Source organism: Ailuropoda melanoleuca, chromosome 3 (genome assembly GCF_002007445.2).
Source record: "Ailuropoda melanoleuca isolate Jingjing chromosome 3, ASM200744v2, whole genome shotgun sequence".
NCBI lineage: Eukaryota > Metazoa > Chordata > Mammalia > Carnivora > Ursidae > Ailuropoda > Ailuropoda melanoleuca.
In genome coordinates, this window is record NC_048220.1 from 2,723,736 (window position 1) to 2,729,735 (window position 6,000).

The window sequence follows — 6,000 nt, forward strand, 5'->3', positions numbered from 1 at the left end:
TTTTGGAATGAGTCCTTCTGTCTTATCATTATGTCCAAAAAAGAATAGGTGAATGAGAGAGAAAATACAAAAATAACACAATGACACCAGAGAAAGATGCACTAAACAAATCAGAAGAGAACTGAAACCAAAAAGAGGAGAATAATATCCAACAAGTAATTGACTAGAACAGAAGAATAAATTAGACATGGGTGTATTTTGGTCTGTTAGAAGACTCTAGATCTCAAAATAGGAAAGAAAGAAAAACATATATATACACAAAACTAAAATTGAATACAATGAAAGGAAAGCAAAAATGAAATTATATATGTAAAGTAAATGTAATAATGAAAATACAAAGAGACTTTTTAAAAAAGTTGATACAATAAGAAAGTACCTGAAAAGAAAAAAAAATGTAAGATTAAAAGCCTGAAGAATAATGAGAGAAAACCATGGATGCTATATACTGATTTCCCCAAGAGCTGAGGTTTTACAGTTCTCTAAGATCAGTAAATTCAGTATTATCCAGAAATCCCTCCTTGTCTTCTGGGGGAAGGGCCTGTTGCACTGATTCTCAGCTGTCTTACCCTGGGAAGAGTTATACCAGCACAGTCAGGCATCCAGGCTCAATGTAAAGGGCTCCAGTATGCTTTATGTGGTTATTTTGTTCCCTGAAGGCTTTTAGTACCAATTGGACAGTGGAGATGAAAATGGCAGCTCCCTGATCTCTAGCCCCAGAGAGATCAGATACCCCACTCTTCAGTGAGCCCTCACAAAAAGCAGTCAATCACTTTTGTCTCCCTGATTTCCACTGAAACTCCATGTTCCCCCAGCATGTGACCGAGCATTTTTATCTAAGGCACACAACCCCATTTCAAGTCTCAAAAATTTATGGACTCCTGCAGCCCGCACCTTTGCCACTCCTCCTGGGGAAAGGAGTGGGGTCTCCCCTTGGTTCTGCCTCTTCATGGACCCCTGCTTGGAGAGCCTTCACTGTACCATGTAGCAGTTTGAAGTTTATGGCAACACTGAACAGAAAGCCATCACCTGGACTCACTGTTTGCAGCTGGCTTCCCCTCTCTGATGCTTGGGACTCTGCCATGCTTGGGCACCCCCATTCTTTTTGAGACCTTAGGGATCCAGACACCATCTTGTCCCAACTGGGATTCTGCCTGGCTTTGCCCCCTGAGCACCTTGCAAGCATACTTCTAAATGTTCTGATTTTGCTCTCCACTGCTTATAACAGTTTCTGGTACCAAACTTATGGAAGCTCACCCCCCCCATGGTTTATCTTCCATTATAACATTCATATTCACATCTCCTCACTCCCACCTTGCAAAAAGTCGTCACTTTTCTATTTGTAGAACCGCAGCAATTCTTTCTCAGATGTCCAGTTGCTTTCACAAGTATTCAGAATGATTTGATAACTATTAGCTGAATGCCAGGGACTAGAAATTAGGGTCCCCTACTCCTCTGCCATCTTAACTCCTCCTCCCATTTCCATTGTTTCCTGCCATGTTCATACTTTGGACTTTTAAATTACTTCCCCAGAGGCAAGACAGTTATTTTGAACTCTATGAATGACTTGTATATCGCTTTTTACCCCATGTCTGTGTTTTTTTTTTTTTTCTTCCATCAATGATCTCGCTTTTTCTTTCAGGTTATGTTCCCTGGAAGGCTGAACATGGTAAGTAAAACACTATATAAGTCATCTGAGACTTTGGGTGATATCTGCTCAGAGGGGCTTTACATTTGCTCTTTGCAGATGGCAAAGGCTTGTAGTAATTATGCTGTGATGGTTAAACTTTATGTTTCACTTGACCTAGTTGGTTGGTTGAACACTAGTCTGGATGGTTTTAAATTAGGAAAATTTTTTCGATATTGATGGTGGGCCTCATCCAATCACTTCAAGGCCTTAAATGCAAAAATTGGTTCCTTGGAGAAGAAGAAATTCTACCTCAAGTCTTTAACATGGAAATCCTACCTAGATTCCAGGCACCGTATGGAATTGGGACTCATGATTGCAACATCAGAATTTACCTGTATTTGAGGACAGCCATCCTGCCATACATATTTCAGAAATGCCACATTTCACAGTCAAATGAGGTCATTCCTTAAAATAAATCTATAGGTGTAGGTATAGGAGAGAGAGAGAGAGATAGAGAGAGTATGTGTGTGTATGTGTGTGTGTGGTGTGTGTGTGTGTGTATCTTATCAGTTCTTGCCAGTCCTAAGGATTTACTTGCTTCAAGTTAGCACACTCTTTACTGGTCGACCTAAGTCCCTTGATCTGTAGCAGACAGACAAATGGCCTTGAGGACTGAAGGACCAGAACTTTCCCAGGCCACGGAGGTCAGCAAGTCTGTTTGAACCCACATAGGCTCTTTGATTAGCCTAGCAATTTTTTAAGCAAAATCTTTTTCTTTTTTAGGTCACACAAATTATTTTACTAACCTCCTTTTGCACATCTATAGACGCGTCCTCCTGTGCAGAAGGAACAGCGTATTCCTACATACCAGGAAACAGGAACCAGAACCTGGAGTCCAACTGCATCCCCACCCCAACACCAGCACTGAGATAAAGAGAAATGTTGCAAATCACTGCACTACCTTACTGCTTACCCTAAACCACTTTAAAAAGCCCTGGGATAGGCAGAAACCTCAGAGTTGGCCTTTGGACAAGAATCTGCCTTCTCCCCAGTTTCCTGGCATCCAGAATGAAGCTCAAATTCCTTTCCGATCAAAACACATCCCTTGAGTAGATTTTTCCAGTAATGGGCAGCTAGCCATACGTGGGTTTGGTAACAGGCATGCTCACTCTGTGTGAGCCCTGAACTCTGCTTTTGGTTCCTCGGTTTTGTGAGACGGTTAAAAGATCTGCAAAGTCTCTCTCTCTCTCTCTTTCTCTCAGAAATTTTTCCAGTAACTAGTAAACATCTCCATGATGAACACAGCACAAAATATGGGCCCTCAATCTGAATCTACTCTTTCTACATCACCCTTTATTCTTCTTTGACTTAGAGCAAGCTTTTTTATATTTATCCATTTTGTTGTAGCTATTTTCAGTGGGAGGGCTGTCTAAATTACATATTCCAAAATTGCCAGAAGCAGAAATCCCATGTATGTAGCTTTTTAAACTACTGTTTTGATTGCTTTAGTGATCTACACATGAATTCTCCTTCTCAACTCAGCTTTATTGAATTACATGTATTTTTATTAGCTCCGTCTTGAAATCACTTACTCTATAATATTTGTCAAGGTACATTCCTTGGCTTTCTTCTTTCTCCTTCTCTTAACTTTTTGTTTCATTTGTGTCTGTTTTTTGTGTAATTTATTTATCCACATTTGCTCTTTTTTGCATTTTAGTTTTTATATTGCTTTAATTTGAACCCTCAATTTATCATATTATTAGATATTTTCCTTTTAGGGTCATCAATTGTCCTCCACTTACTTCCTGAGCTGCATTGTTCAATTTTGTTATGTAGCATTTCAATATTTAAGAATGAATAATGTATCATTTCTCTAACATTATCTCATTAATAAGTTATGCTTAAAAGTATTTCCAATTCCAAAAATGTTACAGACTTTCTTGTCTTGTTTAACTTGCTATCTTATTTTCATAGAAGCCACAGAATGTGATCTGTGTTGAAACACTTCTGCTTATTTCTTTGGAAATGTTTTGCCCTCCTCACTCAGGTCATCTTTCTCAATGTTCCAAGTTTCTAAATGGTCTAAGTGTATATGTGAACAAATGTATATTCTCTAACTCAGGGTTGAAAATAATTTCTAATATCTACTTTAAATTAAAATTTTAGGTATATTGTCCAGTGATGTATAGCCTCTTTTTAATAATGGCTTTATTGGACTATCATTTGCATACCATATAATTCACCAATTTAAAGTGTACAATTCAGTGGTTTTTAGTATATTTACAGATCTGTGCAACCAACCATCACCATAATCTATGTTAGAATGCTTTCATCACCCCTACAGGAAACTCTGCTCCCAGTCAAAGCATTCCATGTTTCACCCCTCCCTCTCCCACCCACTCTTGCCCATAGCCTGAGGCAGGTGATAATCTAATTTCTGTCTCTATGGATTTGGCTATTCTGGAAACTTCATATAAGTGGATTGATACATTATATAGTCTTCTATGATTAGCTTCTTCCAGGGGTGCGTGGGTGGCTCAGTCAGATAAGTGTATTACTCTTGATCTTGGTTTAGTTTATGATTTCAGGGTCATGAGATCAAGCCCCTCATTGGGTTCTGCACTCAGTGAAGAGTCTGCTTCAGATTCTCTCTCCCCCTCTGTCCCTGTGCCATTCATCCTCTCTCTCAAAAAAAAAAAGTTTCAAGTCTTCAGTTTAGCGTGTTTCCATGTGTGTATCAGTCCTTCTTTTCTTTTTATTCCTGAATATGAGTCCATGTTAGGACTATACCACAGCTTTTCATTCACTCACTGGTAGGTGGACATTTCAGTTGTTTCCATGTTTTTATATTATGAATATTGCTGCTGTGAATATTCACATACACCTTCTTTTGTTTGGAAAACTCTTTTCAATTATTTGGGAGTGGAATTGCTGGGCTGTATGTTAATTCTACGTTTAAGTTTTTGAGAAACTTCCGCATTGTTTCCCAAAATGGCTACACCATTTTGTATGAGGGTTCCAATTTCTCCACAACCTCTCCACTCTTGTAATCATCAATCTTCTTTATTTTAGCTAATCTAGTGGGTGTTAAAGTATCTCATTATGGTTTTGATTTGCTTTGATCCACGGTATGTATTTTAAATGCACAATTTTTTCTTATAGGGGTATCAATTACTGAAATAATTTTGTGTGAGTCCTCCCCTAAAATCATAGATATGCTGTACTCTGTTTATAATTATATTGAAGTTAATCTTTTGAGGGTACAAAATTTTAGGGCAACTTGTTCTTCCCAGTTGTCTTAACCTTTATCATCATTGTAGTACCCTCTCCATCACAAGTCCCAGTTTTTGTCTGTTTAGAAATACTCACATTAGCTTCTAAAAATTAGTATTTGCTTATTGTAATTGTTTTCAGTTTGAGTGTCCTCATGCCTTCCTTGTTTTTATCTAGCTGAATTTTTTGTTTGTTTGTTATTTACCTCATCAGTCAGTCTCTGTTCTCTGGCTCCAATTCCCAGTTTTCTCTTTCCTGAGAAGCTATGAAGCACAAAGATCTGTGCTGTAAGAGTCACTCATGTGCTGAGGACAGCTTCACTTCAGTGTCATTTTCACTCCCTTACACTTGTTTGAGCATAGTTCTTACGGAAAAATATTTTAAAATATTTTATTGAAAATTTTACCTCTTTTCTAGCAGAATTCTTGAGGTATTCTGTGACAGATGGGAATGCCTCCATTTCTTTCTAAAAGTAGAAACCTACGAAGAAAACTTATTTTGCTATTGACACAAAAAACATGCCTTTGAAAAACAGACCTATTCAAGAAATACCTCCAGTGATGCAAATATGTTGAAAGGTGTGCATATAGGAAGTAAAGTGGGGCTTCATAAAGGATATGAGGATGGGTTTTTTTGGGATTGGGGTGTTATTCCTAAGATGAGGGAAACATCATTATATTTGCACATATCATTGTTTATGGTCAAACCAGATATAACTGACAACATATGGTCAACTCATGTATTGACTCCAATGTGTAAGTTATGGAAGAGTGCAGATACCAAATACTTTGGTCAAAAGGAAGCTCTGTCTAGCATGTTCTAGCAAGTGCAGTTACTGTAAGAGCACCAATAGATCTGTCACATTAGGAAAGATCTTTTAAAAATAGGGTAACGCAAAAAAATGAAAATGTGTTTTTCAGAATCATTATAAGATAAAGTTTGCCCCATTGAAGTGTAATTCTCTCAAACATGTTGTATTCCACAAGTCTAGTCCTTTATTCCCTATCTTCCTGAAACTGAATGGTTTGAGAGATGTCCAAAGGGACAATTCTTAGCACTCTTTCACAATTTGACTTTCCCTAAATTAAGGGTGGGAAATT

At 37.9% G+C, this 6,000-nt stretch overlaps 1 pseudogene; it reads right to left on the reverse strand.

Annotated features, from left to right (window-relative positions):
- The window catches only part of LOC109488682, a 37,522-nt pseudogene extending 35,483 nt beyond the window's left edge, over positions 1 to 2,039 (reverse strand).
- Positions 2,040 to 6,000: the final 3,961 nt, after the last annotated feature.